Here is a 22,777-nt window from a genome sequence, read left to right as displayed (position 1 = left end):
ATCTTTTTCGGGTCTTGTTCACCTTTGTATCCCCCCAGTATAATCCGAGTCTAGCACCCACCTGCAGCCTGGTCTCCGGCAGGTTCAAGCGGACCTGGGATCTCTCCTACCACACTATTCCCAACCAGAAATTCGTTAGGCTTTTTTCCAAACTGGTGGCCCTAGAGATGTTATCTGCCTCCCATTAACAGGGAGTTTACCTGGGGCCGGAATCCAGGGTGTGGTGGAGTGACAGTCGGCCCGCCCATACTTCCTTGCCCTCCCGACACTGGCCGGGGACACCCCCTGCCACCAGCCCCGCCAGAGAACCGCGGAGGGAGTGGGAGGGGAGGCCGGCCCGCAGCCTCCGGAAAGCCCCGTGCCAGGCCTAGCAAGTGGGAGGGCTCAGTGATGGCCGAGCTGGGCGGGGCTGCCCGCACCTGGGAAAATGGAGGCAGCACCGGGGCGGTGAGTGGCCTGGTGGTGCAGCCGGGAGCCGGGTGGGCATCCACCCTCCGAACAGAGCTGTGCCAGGGGTCACTCACAGTGCTGTGCCAGGTCGGGTGCTCACTCCGTCTCTGGTTTGTTGCCTTCCCCGTTCTCGGCCGCTGCCGCCTCAGGCTGTTCAGTCACGGCGCGGCTCGGGCGCTCCCAGGAATCTTCTTTAATGCCGGCCTGAAACCTCGAATCCTGAATAGGGCAGCTGGCCGCCTTCAGCGCGGCCCCGGCCTCCAGGATCCTGTCTGCATCCACAGCAGCCCTGGCGCCGCGTTCCCATTTTCGAGACTCGCTTTTGCAGCTAAGAAACAGTTCTTTTCCTGCTCCTCACTTCAAAGCTGTTGCCTGTAAATGAGGCAGCCTCTCCTGCCGGGGGCAAAGTGGCGGTCACCCCTTACGACCGGCCAGCAGCAGCGGTCCTCCCTTAAGAGATGGCAAGAGGAAGGTCCACAAGTTTCCCGACTGCCTGAGGCCCAGTGGCCACCTTTTCCACCTCAGCTACTCCACGCCAGCCGCTGCAGCCGCCGCCATCTTGAAAAACCTAGTCTTAATAGATTTTAATGTTTAAAAGGTTCTTGAGCGGAAGGCATTTCAAAATTATAAATATTTTAAATTATCTTATATTATAAAAAGCATGGGGTACACCATCCCCATTACAATCATACATGGTAAAGCCAGAAAAAAATATTAACCTCCTTTTTAAAGTATGAGGTTTCAAGACATAATAATCTTCAAAAAGTTTTTCCCATGTGTGGTTGGTATTATTCATCTTGTAACAAAAGGTCATAATATCTGCTTTTCACGTAAATATATTTTATATGCATGTAATCTATCTGGCCAAATCTCAACATACATTCTATTTTGAAAGTTTTATGGTGTCAATTACACATATTGAAATTGTTTTTCCACTTAAAAGTTACCTTTCTGTATTAGTCCATTTCTGTTGCTTATAACAAAAATACCTGGAACGGGATAATTTGCAAAGAGCCAATATGTATTGCTTATAGTTTCTGAGGCGAGGGAGTCCGAAGTCCAGGGAACACATCTGGCGAAGGCCTTCTTTGGTGGCGGCTTTACAGCAATGCAGGGTGTCACGCAGCGGGAATGGCAGAGCAGAGCTAACTCCTCACCGCTGCTTTTAAAGCCCTCAGAACCAGGGTGCCCATGACCACCATTAAACAATCAACTTATTAATCCATTTACCAGGGCATGGTCCTTACAATCTAATCATCTCTTCAAGGTCCCAACTTTCAATTACCATAATAGGATTTCTCACCCTCTTAACACTGTCACATTGGGGTTAAGTTTCTAATACATGGACCTTGGGTGACACAATTCACTCCACAGCACGTTCTAAGTAGAAAATTATTTTTAAGTAGTTTGTCCGTTGAACACTAATTTTTAAGGTTCATTCATTTGTACAAAGACAGTGTTTAAATTTTTCAGTTCCATTTCTAAGCGCATATCTTTGTCTTTAAAAATATAAACATTAGTAAACATAACTTTCAAGAGAGGATGTGAAGATAAGAAAAATAGAGAAAAATTGAACCAGCTTTTCCCCTGTCTACACCACAGTTTTACAATGTGTCTGTGTGTGTGAGAGAGAGACAAAGAGAGAGGCACAATCACATCCAAACTTTTAGTCCTAGGTTCATGTATGTATTTTCTTTAACTATTTCAATTTGATCACTTAATTTTCCTAAAATCTGTGTGATTTTATGCAGAAATGTTACTTATCCAGATTACCTCTGGAATACGGTAGTTACTAATGGTAGGCCAAGCTGCTAAAACAAATAAATAAATAAACAAACCCCGGATATTCAGTGGCTTCAAAACAAGAAAGCTCCTTACCACTTTGGTTGAGGGCCAGAGTTCCAGTCAGCAGCCACCATATTCATTTTAATCATTCCCCTGAATTATTACAAGGATTGATGGATGATTACCAGAGTGATGGGGGCCTTGCCAACTTCAACAAATGGTTTTTACCACCACTCTAGTTCTCTGTGTTCCAGACACTTGGAAGGGATAAAGTGAATGGAGAATATCACATGGTAGACTTTTATATGCACCGGGTACATCCCTTCTGTTCACAATCTACTAACTAGAAAACGATCACTTGCAACATCTTAAGTTGGCACAGATTTGACAGGAAAGGATAGTGTTATCAAAGAAAGTAACACAATTCAACTGGCATACCCCTGGTTTTGTCTCCATTTTCTGATGATTCAGCTTAAAATAAGTATGGATTTGATGCTGGATATCTTCTGTTTGCCATATATAACAAGCTCACAGCTATCATCATACTCAACAGTGAAAAATTGAAAGCTTTTTTCCTAAGGTTAGGAACAACATATGTTTCATACATAGTAAACACTAAAGACTCCAATAGAAAACTGTTAGAACGTTTTCCAACATGTATTCAACATTTTGAAGGATACAAATCATACAAAAATCAGTAGTGATTCTGTACACTAAAAATGAACTCTCCAATAAAAATTTTTCAAAAATCCCTTTTGCAACAGCCAACAAAAACATTAAATACTTAGGAATACATTTAACCAAGGAGGTGAAGAATTGATACATTTAAAACTATGAAATATTGATAAAAGAAATTGAAGAAGACAAAAATTATTGGAAAGATGTCCTGTGTTCATGGAGTGAAAAAATTAATATTGCTAAAATGTCCATACTGCTCAAACTAATCTACAGATTCGATGAAATTCCTATCAAAATTCCAATGAAATTTTTCACAGAATTAGAAAAAAATCCTAAAATTCCTATGGAACTACAAAAAAGAAAAAAAGACTACAAATGCAATCGTTTTTCTTTTTTTAGGGTTCTAATTTCTCCACATCATCTCAACACTTGTTATGGTTCATTTTTTTCATTATATCCATCCTAGCCACTGTGAAGTAGTATCTCACTGTGGTTTTGATTTACATTTCCCTAATGAATAATGATGTTGAGCACTTCTTTCATGTGCTTACTGGCCATTTGTATGTCTTCTTTGGAGACTGTCTATTCAGCTCTTTTAACTACATTTCTTTTTTTTTTTTAAGTAGTAAGAAAGTAGATTTTATTTAAACCTAAACACAACAAAGGATTTCAACATTAAGCATTGGAAAAGGACATTCTGAGCAAATACTAAGCAATTCTATATCTTAAGCAAATTAAGCAAGTACTAATTTTAGATCTTTTGGAGGCAATCAGAAATTTTTTCCAAAGAAAATAGAAAACCCAAATGATTGCAGAGATATACAATGTTCTTAGAAGGGAAGAATCTGTTTCACCAAGTTGTTTATATTCTCCCCAATACTCCATAATTAGATATATTTCTATGCAATCTTTACAATTTTCTTACATGGAATTCATGGACATTGACAACTCTTAAAATCCATATGGAAATAATCAAGGCTATTTTGAGAAAAAGTGTGAATTCTGCCCTTGATATATTAGAAATATGTATATTTGTGTATATTACGAATTAAAATAGAGAGGCTAAACAATTTAACAAGAAAATGAGCAGTGGAAGTGAGCTGTGAAAAATGAGTTAATAATCAATCATAGAAAAGGCAACCGAGATAGCCGGTACATATATGAAAAGGAACCTACAAACAGCAGAGAGTAATAAAAAGCATTTTAAAACAAATTTCTTTCCATACATCAGGTAAAAAGTTTAATAATTCCAAGTCTTGGTGAAGAAGATGTGGAGAGAAAGGGATTTTTTTTTCTTGGATTCCCTGCTCAATCACTTATTTATTTTATTTTATTTTATTTTGTTTTATTTTGTCAATATACGATGTGGTTGATTATTGTGGCCCATTACTGAAAACTCGCTCCTGCTTCCCTCTCCCCCCTCCCTCCCAACAATGTCCTTTCTGTTTGCTTGTTGTATCAATTTCAAGGAATTGTGATTGTTATGTCTTCTTCCCTCCTCCCCCCCAGTTTTTTTCAGTATTTATTAATTTATTTTTAGCTCCCACAAATAAGTGAGAACATGTGATATTTCTCTTTCTGTGCCTGACTTGTTTCACTTAATATAATTCTCCCCAGGTCCATCCATATCATTGCAAATGGCAGTATTTCATTCTTTTTTATAACTGAGTAGTATTCCATTGTGTAGATATACCACATTTTCCTATATCCACTCATCTGATGATGGACATTTGGGCTGGTTCCAACTTTCAGGTATTGTAAAGAGTGCTGCGATGAATATTGCGGAACGGGTATACCTTCGACTTGACGATTTCCATTCCTCTGGGTATATGCCCAGCAGTGGGATAGCTGGGTCATATGGTAGATCTATCTGCAATTGTTTGAGGAACCTCCATACCATTTTCCATAGAGGCTGCACCATTTTGCAGTCCCACCAGCAATGTAAGAGAGTTCCTTTTTCTCTGCAACCTCGCCAACATTTATCATGGACAGTCTTTTGGATATTAGACACCCTAACTGGGGTGAGATGGTATCTCAGTGTGGATTTTATTTGCATTTCCTGAATGCTGAGTGATGTTGAGCATTTTTTCATATGTTGGTTGGCCATACATATATCTTCCTTAGAGAAATGCCTATTTAGCTCCTTTGCCCATTTTTTAATTGGGTTGCTTGTTTTTTTCTTGTAAAGTTGTTTGAGTTCCTTGTATTTTCCGGATATTAATCCTTTGTCAGATGTTTATTTTGCAAATATTTTCTCTTACTCTGTTGGTTTTCTTCTAACTATATTAATTGGTTTTTTTTGCTGTGTAGAAGCTTTTTAGTTTGATATAATCCCATTTCTTTATGTTTCCTTTGGTTGCCCGTGCTTTTGGGCTCATATTCATGAAGTCTGTGTCCAGTCCTACTTCCTGAAGTGTTTCTTCTATGTTTTCTTTAAGAAAATTTATTGTTTCAGGGTGCATATTTAAATCTTTAATCCATTTTGAGTTGACTTGAGTATATGATGAGAGGTATGGGTCTAGTTTCACTCTCCTGCATATGGATATCCACTTATCCCAGCACCATTTGCTGAAGAGGCATTCTCTTCCCCAGTGTTTAGGCTTGGTGCCTTTGTCAAAGATCAGATGGCTGTAGGTGTGTGGGTTGATTTCTGGATTCTCTATTCTATTCCATTGATCAGTGTGTCTGTTTAGATGCCAGTACCATGCTGTTTTGGTTATTATAGCTTTGTAGTATAGTTTAAAGTCAGGTAGTGTTATGCCTCCAGCTTTATTTATTTGTTTATTTTTTGCTCAGCATCTACCAATGCAATCTTGAGGGAAAAGAATGTAGAGGCATCACAGTATCTGACTTCAGAGTATGAGTATACTATAAAGTTATAGTAATCAAAACAACGTGATACTCACATAAAGACATAGACCACTGAAACTTTATAGAGAACCTGAGAATAAATTCACATACATAAAGGCAACTGATGTATGTGCCAAGACACACAACTGCAGAAAAGACAGTTTCTTCAATAAATGATGCTGGGAAAATTGGATATCCATATTCAGGAGAAAGATAATAGACCCCCACCTCAGACCATATACAAAAATCAACTCAAAATGGGTTTATGACTTCAATGTAAATTGCAAAACGATAAAACTACTAGAACAAAACATAGGGGCAATGCTTCACAACATTGGGCCAGGCAAGGAATTTTGAAAAAAGACATCAAAAGAACAGGAAAGAAAGCAAAAATGGACAAATGGGTTTACATTCAACTAAAAAGTTTTGCAGAACAAAGGAAATGTTAGAGTGAAAAGACAACTTACAGAGTCAGAGAAAATATTTGCAAACTATACATAAAAGTGTTAATATCCAGACTATATAAGGAACTTAAATTAAAAGCAAAATAAATAAATAAATAAATAAATAAATCTGATTTAAAAAATGGTCAACAAACTTTAATAGATGTTTCTGAAATGAAGACATTCAAATGGCCAGCAAGTACATGAGAAATAGCTCAGGTAAATGTGAAATAAAAACATAATGAGATACCATCTCACTCCTGTTAGAAATGCTATTATCGAAGGACAAAAGACAAGTATTGGCGAGGATGTGGAGAAAAGGAAACACATACTGTTGGTGGGATTGTAAATTAGTGCAATCACGATTAAAAAAAAACAGTATTAAGCTTCCTTAAAAAATTAAAAATTGAACGTATGTCAAAGAGATATCTGCTGTCCCATGTTTATTGCAGCACTATTCACAATAGCCAAGATATGGAATCAACACAAGTGTCCAATGATGGATGAATGGATAAAGAAAATGTGCTATACATGCACAATAGAATACTATTAAGCCATTTTTTAAAATGTCATTTAAAAAAAAATGTCATCTGCAACTATATGGATGAACCTGAAGGACATGATATTAAGTAAAATAAGCCAAACACAGAAAGACAAATACTACATGATCCCACTCATATGTGGAATCTAAAGAACAGAAGAAGAGAAAGAAAAGGAGGAGTTGATATCTTATAAGCAGAGAGCAGAACAGTTGTTACCAGAGACTGGCGAGGGGAGGAGAGAGAGGAGGATGGAGAGAAGTTGTCCAATGGGTACGAAGTTACAATTAGATAGGAGGAATAAGTTCTGTTTTTGTATTGCACAGTAGGGTGACCATGGTTAATAGTAAGATATTGTATAGTAGAAAATAGCTAGAAGAAAGGTATTTGAATGTTTTCATTTTAAAGAAATAATAAATGCATGAATTAGTGTATACATTATATACCATGATTTGATCATTATACAACATACATATGTATCCCATAAATATGTACAAATACAATATTTCAATTTTAAAAAGCATTAAAAAATGAACACAGTAAGAGATTAACAACATTAACTCATAATAAAATGGAAATGTTATAACAATAAAATGAAAAATGATGGTGGAGGCATTACACTACCTGATTTCATAGTATACTACAAAGCTATAGTAATCAAAACAGGATGGTAATGGCATAAAAACAGATACATAGATCAATGGAACAGAACAGAAAGCCCAGAAATAAATCTACACGTTTATAATCAATTGATTTTTCAATAAAGATGCCAAGAACACATAATGGGGAAAGACAGTCTCTTCAATAACTGATGTTAGAAAAATCTGATATCCACATACAGAAGAATACAATTAGACCGTTGTCTCACACCATATACAAAAATCAACTCAAAATGGATTGAAGAGTTAAACGTAAGACCCGAAACGGTAAAAACTACTAGAAACAAAACATAGGGGGAAACCGCTATTGGTCTGGGCAATGACTTTTTGGATATGACCCCAAAAGCACAAGTAATAAATGCAAAAACAGACAAATGTAATGACATCAAATAAAAAAGCTTTTGCAAGGAAAAGGAAACAATTAACAGAGTGAAGAGACAACTGACAGAAAGGACAGAACGTACAAGAGTACTTCAAAAAGTTCATAGAAAGATTCTTATTATCTTGCAGTAACTTTATCTCTTTTTGGTATCAGAGTAATACTGGCTTTATAAGATGAATTGAGAAGTGTTTCCTCCTCTTCTGTTTTCTTAAGAAAATTGGATAGAATTGGCATTAGTATTTTTTTAAATGTTTGGAATAATTTACAAGTATAGCCATTTGATTCTGGTCTTTGCTTTATAGAAAGATTTTGATTACTAATTCAATTCCTTTACTTGTTACAGAACTATTGAATAGGACACAAAATCTTTGCTTCATACCCCCTTCCTTTATGTGGTTATTAACACAAACACTACATCTTTATGCATTGTATGCCCATCAACACAGATTTATAATTATTGAATTACAAAGTTTTCTTTTAAATCAAATAGGAGAAAAGGAGGTAAACAAAAATGTGTGTGTGTGTGTGTGTGTGTGTGTGTATAAAATGTTTATCTGTACAGTTACCTTTACTGATGACCTTTACTTCTTCATGTGGATTAGAGTAATACTGACTGTCCTTTCATTTCAGCCTGGAAAACTTCCTTTACTATTTCTTATAGGACAGATCTGATAGTAATAACTCTTCTCAGTTTCTATTTTTATGGGAATGTTTTAATTTCTTCTCTATAATTTTGTTCTAAAATTTTATGGTTTATAAAATGTTTTAGTATTAACTATAACTGAATATGCCTCATTTTTATGAAGATAAACATAACATAAATGTCACCATGTAAAAGTATGCAATTTAGTGGTTTTTAGTATATGCCAGAGTTGTGAAATCATCATCAGTATGCAGTTTGAGGACAGATTTATGAACATAAAAACAAATTCAGTGCCCATTAGAACCCAATCCACACTCCCTCCATCCCCAGCCACTGGTAACCATTCATCGACTTCATTTCTCTATGAATCTTTTATTCTGAACAATCGTATAAATGGGAACATACAATATGTGGCCTTTATATCTGGCTTCTTTCACTTAGCATAATGTTTTAAAGGTTGACACATGTTGTAGCATTTATCAGTACTTCATATTTTATAGCCAAATAATATTTCCTTGAATGGATACAATACCTTTTATTTATTCATTCAGTTGATGGGCATTTAGGTTGTTTGCCCTTTTTGGTTTTTGGCTGTTATGAATAACGTTGCTATAAACATTCTTGTACAAATCTGTGTGTGGACATTTGTTTTCAATTCTCTTGGGAATATACAGAGGAGTCAAGTTGGTAGGCCGTAAGGAAACTCTATGTTAAATTTGAGGAACTGCCAGACTCTTTCTCCAAACTGGATGCACTACTTACCTTCCTACCAGCTACATATGAGGGCTCCAATTTCTCCCACTTCCTTGCCAACGCTTGTTATTGCCTGTCTTTCTTTATTATTATAGTCATACAGGTGAGTGTGAAGTGGTATCTCATTTTGGATTGGATTTGTATTTCACTGATAATTAGTGATATTGATTGTCTTTTCATGTGCCTATTGGCCATTTTTCTGGGAATAATGTCTATTTAAATATTTTGCTTATTTCAGGATATTTACCTTTTAATTATTGAGTTATAGATGTTCGTATATATTCTAGATACAATTCCCTTATCAGATATAAGATTAGCAAAATTTTTCTCACAGTTTGTGGGATGTCTTCCTACTTTATAGATTATAAGCTTGGAAGCACAGAAGTATTTAATAACTGATGAAGTCGTATTTCTCTATTTTTTTGTTGCTTGTGCGGTTGCAGTTACATCTAAGAAGCCATTGCCTAGTACAACATCATGAACACTCAGAACTATGTTTTCTTCTAAGAATTTTAGAATTGTCACTTTTACATTAAGACCTCTAATCTATTTTGAGTTAATCTTTTGACTTTATAATAACAATTATATGTATTTAAGGTGTACAACGTGAAGTTTTGATATATATATATATATATAATGAAATGATTACTAGAGTCAAACAAATTAACATATCGTCCTCCTTGCATAGTTACCGTGTGTGCGTGCATATGTGTTTTGAGAACACCTGAAAACTATACTCGTAGCAAATTTCCAGTACACAATACAGTATTACTAGCTATAGTTATTATATCCTACATTAATTCTCTAGACTTACTCATCCTACATAAGTATGACATTGCACACTTTGGCCAACATCTCCTCATTGCCCCCACATTCCTGCCCCTGGTAACCACTATTTTATTCTCTGCTTCCATGTATTTGAATTTTTTAGATTCCACACATAAGTGCGATTTCGCAGTATTTGTCTTTCTGTGTATGGCTTATGTCACTTAACCTAATGTTCGTCCATGTGGTTGCAAATGGAAAGATTATCTTCTCCTTTAAAGCTAGATAATATCCCCGTGTGTGCATGTCACACTTTCTTTACTACATACCCATCTATGGACATTTATGTTGTTTACATACCTTGGCTATTGTGAATAATACTGCAGTGAACATGGGAGTACAGATACTTCTTCAAGCCACTGAATTCATTTCCCTTGGGTCAACACCCAAAGAAGGAATTTCTGGATCATATGGTAGTTCTATTTTAAATATTTTGAGGAACCTTCATAATGTTGCCTACAATGGCTGTACTAATTTACATTCCTACCAATAGCGTGCAAGGGTTCCCTTTACTCCACACCCTAATGCTTAACTCTTGTCATTTGGTAATAGACGTTTTAACAGGTATGAGGTGATCTCATTTTGGTTTTGATTTGAATTTCCATGATAATTAGTGATGTTGAGCATTTTAACATATACCTACTGGCCATCTGTATGCCTTCTTTAGAAATATGTCTATTCAGATGCATTGAACATTTTAAAAACAGGGTTGTTTTGTTTCTTTGTTTTGGTGTTGCTAACAAGTTATATGAGTTCTATATATATTTTGCATATTAACCCCTAATCAGATATATGATTCACAAATAATTTCTCCCAATCTTTAGGCTGCCTATTCATGTTGTTGAGTGTTTCCTCTGCTGTACAGAAGATTTTAGTTTGATATAATCCCATTTGTCTATTTTTGCTTCTGTAACTTGAGCTTTTGGTGTCATAGCCAAAAAACCATTGCTAAGGCCATTGTCATGGGGATTTTTCCCTGTGTTTTCTTCAAAAAGTTTCATGGTTTCTGGTGTTACATTTAAGCCTTTAATCCATTTTAACTTAATTTTTGTGAATGGTGTAAGATAACGGTTCAATTTCATTCCCTTCCATGTGCATATCCAATTTTCCCAGAACCGTTTATTGAAGAGACTATCTTTTCCCATTGTATGTTCTTGGCACCCTTCTCAAAAATTAGTTCACCATATCATGCTTGGGTTTATTTCTGAGTTCTATATCCTGTTCCATCGGTCTGTGTGTCTAATTGTATGCCACTGGCATATTGTTTTGATTATTATAACTTTGTAATATAATTTGAAATCATGAAGTGTGATGCTCTAACTTTTTTATTCCTCCTCAAGATTAGGAAGGCTATTTGAGATCTTTTGTGATTTCATACACACTTGAGAGTTTTTCTATTTCTGCAAAAAATGCCACTGGACTTTTGATAGAGTTTGCATTTGGATAGAGATTACCTTTAAATACTATGGATATTTGAATAATATTTATTCTCCAATCCACGAAAATTTCTTTGTGTCTTCTTCAATTTCTTTCATCATTGTTTTATAATTTTTAGTGTACAGATCTTCCGCCCCTTTGGTTAAATTTATTCCTAAGTATTTTATGCTTCGATGCTATCATAAATGGGGTTGTTTTCCTTTCATATAGATCATTGTTAGTACAAAGAAATGCAACTAATTTTTGTATATTGATTCTTTATTTTTCTAAGCATATATCTTTCATTATTTACATGCACTGGGGTTCACAACAATATCTTGTTAGAATTCAAGGGTAGATTCAGGGGCTTATTTACCTTTTTAATGAAGGAAAAAGGGTTTGGATTTAATTAAGCAAAGTTTATGGGAGTCCATTATTTGGACTCAGTAAACAAGAATGGAGATACTTGAGCTAAATGCCATGAAATCAACTTAGCAGTGGGCCAGTTCCCCCAAAAATCAGAAGATTCACAGGAACAACACGTGAGCCACCAAAAGGAAGTCCTGGGTATGTTAACTGTGTAAGTATTTAGCTTTGAAATGATTCTAGAAATGCCAATTAAATCTTTAAAGTGTTTGTCAAGTTGTTTTTTAATAGGCTTCACGTGACTAGGATGGATGGAAATACATGGGTGAAGTAATGAAAGATATGGGCTACTTTATTGACATCTGTTTATGCTTACTCACCTTGGTGTTGGCTCTCGGTCTTCAGTGAGAATAGCATCTCTTCTTTCTCTGGTATAAAGGGGGCACCTTCCTTAAAGGGCAACTCATGTCTTGCCTTTAAGGCAGAAAAAGCCTAAAAGAGGATAGAACTCTTCCTGCATCTGTTGAGTCTTAAATGCCTTTAGCTCAAATTAATCCTTATGGCATATGTTACAATAGCATGTTCCGATCCCCTCTGGAGCAAGCTCAGGTAGGTAATAGAAATAGTAAACCTAAAGCAAACAGCCAACAATTTTACTAATACACAAATTTGAATATTGTAAATATAGTCAGTGGAAATTTATTGTCAATATCAGCAGGGACTTAAAGATTGTATGTTGATTTTGTATCCTGCAACATAACTGAATTTGTTAGTTCTAACATTTTTTTCAGGGACTATTTCGGGTTTTGTACATATGAAATCATGTCATCTGGAAATGGACCATTTAACTTTTTCTTGTCCAATTTGGATGCCTTTTTGTTGTTGTCAGATTGCTCTTGCTAGTACTTCTGGTACTATGTTGAATAGAAGTGGTGAGAATGGGAATCCTTGCCTTGTACCAAGTCTTAGAGGAAAAGCTCACAGTTTTTCCCCATTGATTATGATATTAGCTGTGGGCTTTTCATAAATGACCTCTATGTGGAAGAAATTTCCTTCTATAACTATTTTGTTGAGCGTTGTTATCATGAATGGAAGTTGAACTTACTCAAATATATTTTCTGCATTAATTGAGATAATCATGTGGTTTTTATCTTTCATTCTGTTAATGTGGTGTATCACATTGATTGAATTCGGTATGTTAAAACAGCATTGCATACCAGGGATAAATCCCATTGCGTCATGTTCATTGCATCTATGATCATCAGAGAGAGTGACCTGTAGTTTTTTTGCCAGTGGTGTCTTTCTCTGGCTTTGGTATCAGGATAATGCTAGCCATCTAAAATGAGTTTGCAAATATTCCTTCTACCTCTATTTTTTAGTAGTTTAAAAAGGATTAGTATTAATTTTTCTTTAAATGTGTCATAGAATTCAGCCATCAAGCCATCTGGCCCTGACCTTTTCTTTGCTGGGAAGCTTTTGGCTACTGTTTCAATCTTTTTATTTGTTATTGGTTTGTTCATACTTTGTATTTCTTCTTGATTCAGTCTTGGTTAGTTTTATGTTCCCAGGAATTTGGTCATTTCTTCTAAGTTATCCAATTATTTGTTCCATAATTGCTAATAATAGTCCCTTGTGAACCTTTTTATTTCTGAGACATCCATTGAAAAGTTTTCTCTTTCATTTCTGACTTTGAGGGTTCTTTTCCTTGGTTAGTCTAGCTAAGCTTTTCTTGATTTTGGCTATTTAAAAAAAACTTCTTACTTCAGTTGATTTATTTTTATATAGTTTTTCTGTTTTCTATTTGATTCATTTCTATTCTGATCTTTACGACTTTCTTCCTTTTGCTAACTTTGGGTTTAGTTTGTTCTTTCTCTAGTTCTTTGAGGTATAGAGTTAGTTTATGTGAGATTTTTCTTCTGTTTTAACGTAGGCTTTTATTGCTAAAAGCTTTCCTCTTAGGACTGCTTTTTTGCATACTGTAAGTTTTAGTAAATTGTGTATTCATTTTCTTTTGTTTCCAAGATATTTTTAAACTTCCTTTGATTTTATGTTTGACACAGTTGTTGTTCAAGAATGTGTTTTTTAGTTTCCACATATTTATAAATGTTCCCATTTTCTTGCTGTTATTGATGTGTAGTTTCATTCCATTATAGTCATAAAAGATATGTGCTATAAATTGAATTCTAAAGTTTGTTAAGGCTTGTTTTCTTGTTCTAATATGTGATATATCCTGGGGAATGTTCAAGTGTGCTTAAGAAGAATTAATTTACTATGCCGCTTTTGGGTGAAAAGTTCTATACATGTCTGTTAGGTACATTTGTTCTATAGTGTTGTTCAAGTTTGCTGTTTCTTTATTAATTTTTCTGACTGGACATTTTATCCATGATTGTAAATATGGTATTGAAGAGTCCTACAATTATTGTATTGTTTAATTTCTCCTTTCAGATTTGTCAATCTTTTTACATACTTAGATTCTCTGATGGTGAGTGCATATGGATTTACAATTTTGATGTATTCCTGTTGAATTGACCCTTTCTATCATTACATAATAATCTTCTTTTTTATCTAGAAAAAGTGTTTGACTTAAAGTCTACTCTGTCTAATACTAGTATAGCCACTCCTGCTCTCTTCTGATCACTATTTGCATGAAATATTTTTTTCCTTCACTTCACTTTTAGCCTCTGTATGTATGTGAATCTAAAGGGAGTTCTTGAGAACAACACACAGATGAATCTTCGACTTTTGTTTTTTATTCGTTCAACCATTCTGTATCTTTTAATTGGAGAGTTTAGTCCATTTACATTTAAAGTAATTACTGATAGGCTAGGATTTACTATTGCCATTTTGTTATCTGTTTTCTGTTTCTCTTATAGTTCTCTTGCTCCTCTGTTTCTCTATTCCTGTCCTCCTTTGTGTGGGGGGGGAGGAGTTGTATTTTTTTTCTTTTATGTAAATTCTATAAATATTTTATTTGTGATTACCAAGTGTCTTGTGTGAAATATATTATAGCAATAACAGTCTATTTAAACCTGATAACAAAGCTGATACAAAGTAGCAGATATGTAGGATGAGAAGTCTAGAGATCTAATGTCCAACATGAGAGCTATACGTAATATTCTACCGTACTTGGTAATTTTGCTAAAAGAGTAGATTTTAGGTGCTCTAGCCACACACACACACACACACACACACACACACACGCACAAATGGGGATGTGAGATATGTTTATTTGCTTTACTATAGTAATCTTTTCACTATTTCTAGGCATATCAAAGCATCATGTTGTAGACCTTAAATATATATAATAAGTTATATTTAAGTCTTACAGCAAGGGCGCTGATGAGCTAGTGTGGACAGGCGACCTTGCCTTTCAGAGCCCTCTAGTGTTTTGGGGGCCTCAGGCCAGGCTCATCGACCTGCTGTGCATGTCTCAGGTTGTAACACCAATGCTGGTCTCCAGTTGTGCGGCCGAAGGTTGCATTATGTGGCTAGTGGCACTGGCCTTGATGGAAACAACCAATGAGGCCCTCATCAAAAGTAGTCCTGAAGAATGAGAAAGGATGATCAAGCAACTGATAGAAGAATTAAGATCAGAAGAAGCAAAACTCATCTTGTTGAAAAACTTGCCACAGTGTCAAATGCAGAAGGAAGCCACTGCCCAGAAGCCCATATGCTCCGCTGGGAGCACAGTGACCACCCGTCCTCTCCTTGTGCAGGGCACCCAAAACATTCCTGCTAGCAAGCCGTCACTTCTGACCTCTTCAACTTAAATGCCGGGCAGCATGATCCCACTTCTGCTGGTCCGGGAAGGGCAGCAGGCATCCTCAGTGCTGGTGCTGCAGGTGACCTCACAGGTGGTCATGGCCCCACTCGTCAGGGGATCACAACAAATCCACAACATCAGAAAACATTCTAGCATGGGGCACTGCCCCTCCTCCTGGACCCCAGGGTGTCCGTGCCCAGAGTTCAAATTCAGGGATAGAGAGTCATACATCAAGGACTTATCCGTGTCGCCAACGTCCCCAATACCATTCTGCTCATCAACATCCTGTAGCCCTCCTCAGTGTCACTAAAGGGTTCACGACCAACTCTGCTCAGACCAACTCCACCTCCACCAGCGTGGCCTCCATGATCACCTCCAATGAGTCTCCAGGCAGCCAAGAGGTGGCCGCCGAGCTCGTGCTGTGCAAACAGCTAGAGAAGATGCTGCTTGAGATTCCCCCTCCCAAAACCCTCACCCCAGAGATAAATTTCCTGCCCAGTGCTGCCAAGAAGTTCGTCTACCTAGTTGGCCTGGAGGAAGTGGTGCAGAACCTACTGGAGACGCAAGCAAGCCGGATGTTGGCCGCCCTTGTGCTGTCCCAGGAACCTTCCATGTGCGTGCACTGCAAGATGGCCTTCGCAAGCCGCAAGGGCGGGGCCATCATGGGCGAGAACAGGCGCTCAAGGTGGAGGGCACTAGCTGGCTCAAGGCCACCTTTGTGAAGGCGCTACAGTGGGAGCGTGCGATCAAGCAGCGCCTCCTGCAGCAGGACGCCGCGCCTGCCACCGCGCTGCACCCACACTGAAGCAGCTCATAAAACCCCACTGTAAGTTGGTGCTCGGCTCAGGAGAGGCTCGCGACTGGAGTAACAGAGCTGTGCTACTGGCCTCCAGCCAGCTGTCCTGGGGCTCAGGCACGATGACCCATGGTGTCCTGTACACGTTTAGCCAGCCCCCAAACTGCAAAACACGGCCTCGGGCACGGCCCTGGTCAGGAGGACTGGCAGACATTCCAAGAGAGCCTTGAGCGCCGGAAGGGGCAGCACCGCCTCCACCTGGAAGAAGACGTCCCTGAACACGCAGTACCCTTGCGTTTGTCCCCAGAGTTTGGCAGTACCCAAGACGTCCTCGGCCGTGGACCGCCAGCGAGAGTACGTCCTTGATGTGATCCTGCCACGCTCCACCCTCCAGTCAGCCACGTGGGATAGTGCCAGCCAGGACCGGTGGAGGACAGGCTCCCTCCTCACTGTTACCTGGCCCCGGTCTAGAAGGACACACTGTGCCGCCCTCCACTGTGCTCACTCTACAGAGTGAGTGACGGCCGTTCTGCACAAGCGACACCTCGATTCTTGGCTGCAAAGTCTCTTCGCGGCTGGGAGATGCTGCTTCACAGGCGGACGAGGATTACAACTGGGGGACGTTTCCACGGGGCTTTCTTCCTTGATCTCTTTCCCGTTACTTTGCCTAACACCAGCAGTCAAGTGGACCTCCGGTGCTGGTTCTGCCCCAGTCCGCCTTCTTTTGCCCCCAGCAGGGCGCAAGGGAGGCTCACCGTGGACACTGTGACAGGTCTGAGCAAGGCTGGTTTCCCGGGGCTCCTGACTCCAGCAGGGCGTTTCCTTTTGTTTTTGTTTTTCCCTGTCTTCGGCCCCCAATCTGTGGCTGCGTCTCTTCATGGCAAACTGTAGGTTGAAAGATTTTTGGTTTCTTTAAGTACCTCATGATGATGGAGTTAAAAGTAAACCGAGCAGACCCGGGGTCTCTGTTGTGCACACGTAGTCCCGGCCGCCCCCGTGCGCTGGAGAGTGGGCGGCCGCGGCTACATGAACCTTATGAGTGGCAGAGGCAGGAAGCGCCAGCGCAGCCTCGCTCCTGCCAGAAAGCCTCCCTTGCTGCGCCTTCCTGAGACCCCCCAACCCCCCCAGGCTCAACTGAAGAACAAACTGAAATCCAGACCCGGCCACAGAGTAGGGATCCCAGAAGCTGCGCGCTGTCCACAACGGAGGGAGGAGAGAATCCGCAGCGACGCCCTGAAGCCTGGCCAGGAAGTCGGAGGGGAGGGTTGCTGTGTGGTTTTTTCTTGTGCGGCTACTGGTGGTGGTTTACTGTATTTTTTTTTCCTTTTCTGTTCCGATTCATTTTGATGGACACAGTCTTAGGCCACCCTGGCCTGCGTTGCTCTCTGGTGACCTCGCACAGTTGCGTCTGGGCTGGGAGGCGCCGTCCAGGTGTGCGGTGAGCTGCTCCCCCAGACTGAGGATTTCTGTTTGGGTCTAGCTAGCTAGAGCCTTTCCTTAAAGCTGAGGTTGCTGGCAGGGCTCGCTTTCACACTTCCTCCCCCTACCCCACCCCCTTTAGTGTCTACAGAAATGTTTTGTAAAGGATCAGGTCCTCTTTTAGTTTTTGGTTTTTTTTTTTTTTCTTTCTTTCCCCTCCCACTCTCTAAAAACCAGTTCCACATCGCTTCTCGGCCTTTTGGCCAAGATCATGTGTAGTATCTATTCTCATCAGTTTAATATCTGATACGTCCTGTATCGGAGGACAGTATATTAAATGGATTTTGGGAGCAGGGACATGGAACGGGAGCTTGCTCCGTCCAGTCCACGCATCGGCCTGGTATGGCAGTGTCTCCAGGCACAGGTGCACCCCCTCGGGGACATGAGCACTGGTCACGAAAGATCAGAGACGGTGGGGAGAGGGGGGTTGCAGTCCCTCCGCCTGGCGAGGGCTAGACTCGCGGGAAGCTGCTTCGCGTGTGGCCTGATCCTCTTCTGTCCGCCGTGAGAGGGAGGCTGGCGGGGTCCCGCCGAGCGCTGCGTGCCCGCCTAGAACCGGGGGGCCCTTTGACCGGCTGCCATCGCCGTCGTCAGGCTCTCCACAGCCCTTTTTCCCATCTTTTCTTTCACTTCGGAGGCCCCGTCTGTCCCCGTCTGTCCCCTCTCTGCGTCTTCCACAAATGTTCTCTTAATATTCTTGCGCATACCTGGCTCCCTCCCAAGGACGTGGCTTTCCCTTCCGCTTTCTCAGGGGCTGTCTCTTCTCTGCCACATGCCTCATCCTGTACTACCTGGGTGGGGAGCACGTGTACTTGCTGCTTCTTTCTGCTTCCCATAGCCTTCATAAAAAATAATAAATAAATAAATAAAAACCAGTTCCACGATGAAAGGCAGAAGTCGTTCTGTGTCTACCGCCAACTGGTCCATCTCCACGCATAGTGAGGGCGTCTGGTGTCCATGCACAGGTGTACTTCCATGTGAGAACTGGGTCCCTCTGTCCCCCAGTGCAGCTCCAGTCCTGTTTTTCTGTTGATGCAGTTAGGGACTTTAATTTAAAATCCTTAATTTGTAGGCCTGCCTTCTTCAAACACAACTGCTACAACATTCTAATAAAGGCTCACTTAACCCACTTGAAAAAAATAAATAAAAAGTAAAAAAAAAAAAATCTTACAGCAGATTAAAACGGAAATACAACATACCAAAGCTTACGGAGTTCTGCCAAAGTAGTTCAAAGATGAAAGTTTACACCGATAAAGTCCTACATTAAAAAAATTAAAAGGAGGATCTTAAATAAAGACCTAACTTTGCACCTGAAGGAACTACAAAAAGAAAAAACTAAGCCCAAAGTTAGTAGGAAGAAGAAAATAATAAAGATTAGAGTAAAAATACAGAGAAAAAAAAAAAAGATCTAAAAACTCGACAAAACTAAAAATCGGACTTTTGAAAATACAAACAATTGACAAATTTTTAGCTAACCAACAAAAAAGAGAGAGGACTCAACCAAAATTATAAATGAAAAAAAAGACATTACAACTGCTACAACAGAAATACAAAGTATTATGAGATTATAATGAATAAGTGTATGCCAACACAGTGCATAATCTAGAGTATAACTGATAAATTCCTAGGAACATGCAACCTACCCAGACTAGGTCATGAAGAAATTTAAAATGTTAACAGATCACTGAGAAAGGAGATTAAGTCATTCATCAAGAAATTTCCAACAAAGAAAAGCCCAAGACCTGATGGCTTCACTGCTGAATTCTATGAAACATTTAAAGAAATAATGCCAGTTTTCCTCAAACTCTTCCAAAAAATGGAAGAGGAGAAAACACTTTCTAGCTTATTCTATGAGGCCAGCATTACTCTGACATCAAATCCAGACAAGGACACTACACGAAAAGAAAATTACTGTCCAATCGCTGTGATGAAAATAGACAGAAAAATCCTCAAATATCAGCAAGCCGAATGGAACTGCACAGTGAAATGTTCACACACCATGGTGAAGTAGGACTTATCCCTGGGAAGCAAGACTGGTTCGACATATGCAAATCAGTAAGAGGCATATACCACATCAACAGAGTGTAGGACTACAATCATATGTCCATCTCCGTGGATGCAGGAAAATCATTTGAACATCATCAAAATCATTTGAAATGATGTGAATGGCCTTTCACAATAAAAACTTTCAACAAAATAAGTATAGACGAACAGTACCTCAGAATAATAAAGGCCGGATAGGAAAAGTCAAACTCATAGAATCCAAGTGCAGAATGGTAGTTGCCAGGCGCTCAGGTGTGGGGGCAATGGGGAGATGTTGCTTAAAGGCTACAACCTTTCAGTGACAAGACGCGTAAGTTTTGGGGATCTAATGAACAGTATGGTAACAATAGTTAATACAGTTTTGTATACTTGAAATTTCCTACGAGTAGATCTTACGTGTTCTCAGCACACACACAAAAATAACTGTGTGCGGTGATGGATGTGCTAACTTCATTGTGGTAATCATTTCATAGTGCATATGTATATCAAATCACCACGTTCCGTACCTTCAATATAGACCATTTTATTTGTCAATTACACCTCAATAAAGCTAGAAAAAATAAAATATAAGAGCTTACACACACAAAAACAAATGACCTGTTAAAAAAACAAGACATAAGAATGTCATGATGACGTTAGGTTAGACAAAGATTAATAAAGCAAGACACAAAATTTTTTAATTACAGCAATGTTTCCGTTTTACTTCTGACTGAAATCTATTCCCAATTACTAATTGCTGCCCATTTCCATTTAAATATCTCAGTCACTTATCTGCAGTGGAGATCCAACCCAGAAAAAAAAAATCTAAACTTGCCTTTTAGACAGGGAATCTCTTCTCCATTTACTTCAGTTAACTACAGCACAGAGTAATTTTTAAAATATAAATTAAGATCTTAAATTATTTTAAAACGGAACTAAATTTATAATCAGGATCCGTGCACCGCAGGGACGATGCACGACCCTGCCCCAACGCCCCAGGTGACATGGAGGAAGGGGCCAGGGCCACGCACGGCCACCAACATGTGACCGTGTGGGGCCGGGTAGTGATGCCTGTTTGTCGGGGAAGGGCCCCCAGGTTCATGCTACCGCGGCCCCGATACCCCACCCCCTTTCACTGTGTGCCAGGCAGTGCTGTGCGGGGCTGTCTCTAGGCCTCTGTGTCCATCATCACTGCTGGAGAATGAGTCAGCCACAGAGGATGGCACCTGCGGGCACAGACAAGGAAGTCAGCGACCTCGTGGATGTTAGCGTGATGTTTCTGCTGCCTGTGGCCAGTGGGAACGGCTTGCCCACCTCCTTGAAGGTGAGCAGTTTGGAGGTTCAGGTCTCCAGGACTCACCCAGCTCAGGTTCCTGGGGCACCAGCAACCAGAACAGTTACCCCTTTGACCCTAGCCCCACCTACAGTGAAGGGCCCACTTGGGTGAGTCCCACGACATTCCTGGGACCTGAACTTGGAGGCGACGGCGGTGAGCAGAATGCCTATGCCACTTTCAGGAGAGACGCGGGTGTTGGCGAATTGACTCAGGCTGGCTTCCTGCCGGGCAAGCTGGCCCTCAGCAGCCCCAGGCCACTGTCCCCTTTGGGCATCAAGGGTAACTCCCAGTACCTACCCCGGCAACCCTCAGTGGAGAGCCGCCGACAGCAGCCTGGAGTCCGCCAGGCCGGCCGGGCTTCAGGCCATGCTGGGTAAAAGCTGGTCTCCCCTGCCCGTCCCGCCAGGCCCGTAGATCAGTGAGCTGTGGCAGTGTGTTTGGTCGCTTGCACCAGCACCAGCGCGTGGGCTACCAGCTGCAGGGAGCAGAGGTGAACGGCGGGCTTCGGGTTGTGTCCACCTTCTCCTTGGCCCTCAGGGCCGCCTACAGCAGCATCTCCAACCACGGGCCATCAGCGGACCAACAGCCTCGTGGGCTCCTGCCAGACCATAGCCTGCAGCTGCACGATGCCCTTGGGAAGGCTCTGGCCTCCACCTACTCCCCGGATCATTCAAGCAATAACTTCTCCTCTAGCCCCGTGACCCCCGTGGGCTCCCCACAGGGCTGGCAGGAACATCGCAGTGGCCCCAAGCAGGAGCTCCCTGTGCCTTAAAGCCCAGCTGCGATGGGGTCCGCACAGCCTGAACAAGATGTTGGACCACCGGGATGAAAGCATCCACGTGGTCCATGGCAGGGCGTGCAATGTGCACCGGCTGCTGTGTGGCCACAGGATGCTGGCCACGGGCTCTGCAGGCCCCCTGCTGCAGGGCGGGCGGCACGCTTGCCTGGTGGGAGGCGCCCATTCTGAGCAGGGCCTCGCAGGCAGTGTCGGCCGCCTGCCATCGCAGCCTCCCCAGCTAGCCCAGCGCCCTCCCTGAGCGCTCCCGCCTCCTACAACGGACTGGGCGAGGGGTGCCGCGGCGGGTGCCAGCGCAATCAAGCGGGAGGAGACGGAGGACGAGGAGAACACGTCGGTGGCTGACAGCTCGGAGGAAGAGAAAGAGTCGAAGGCCCCCGGACACGGAGGAGCCCAGATGAGGACGACCTTCTGACCCCAGAGCAGAAGGCCGAGTGGGAGAAGGAACGCCGGTTGACCAGTAACCCCCATGAGCCGCTGGGGATCAGAGACAATGAAGAAGCTTTTAAGGAGCTGGGGCGCATGTGCCAGCTGCACCTCAACGGTGAGAAGCCCCAGACCAACCTGCTCCTCCTGCATCAGGCCTTGTCGTTCATCCTCAACCTGGAGCAGCCAGTGCCAGAGAGGAATTGGAACGCCAAACTGGCCTGCTTGAAGCGGTGAGGAGAGGAGAAAATGTCAGGCGTGGTGAGGCAGCAGGGCAGGAATGTTCTGGTCCTCCAAGGATTGCTTACAAAACCAGTCAAATGTGAGGTTCTATCTGAACCCGAGCACAAGGTAGGGAGACAGGACTAGC

At 41.0% G+C, this 22,777-nt stretch overlaps 1 non-coding gene and 2 pseudogenes across 1 annotated transcript; all 3 read left to right on the top strand.

The window, feature by feature from the left end:
- The first annotated feature begins 15,292 nt into the window (after positions 1-15,292).
- LOC134368384 (transcriptional repressor p66-alpha-like) lies at positions 15,293-17,239 on the top strand (annotated as a pseudogene).
- Positions 17,240-18,010: 771 nt separating this feature from the next.
- On the top strand, positions 18,011-18,202 carry LOC134368860 (U2 spliceosomal RNA). The gene has a single exon (XR_010022548.1). It is a non-coding gene; the product is annotated as a U2 spliceosomal RNA (small nuclear RNA).
- Positions 18,203-21,050: 2,848 nt separating this feature from the next.
- LOC134368383 (transcription factor E2-alpha-like) lies at positions 21,051-22,776 on the top strand (annotated as a pseudogene).
- The last annotated feature ends 1 nt before the right edge of the window (position 22,777 follows it).

This window comes from Cynocephalus volans, chromosome X, assembly GCF_027409185.1.
Source record: "Cynocephalus volans isolate mCynVol1 chromosome X, mCynVol1.pri, whole genome shotgun sequence".
Lineage (NCBI taxonomy): Eukaryota > Metazoa > Chordata > Mammalia > Dermoptera > Cynocephalidae > Cynocephalus > Cynocephalus volans.
The sequence above is the reverse complement of the archived record's forward strand: the minus strand, read 5'-3'. Positions and strand labels throughout refer to the sequence as shown.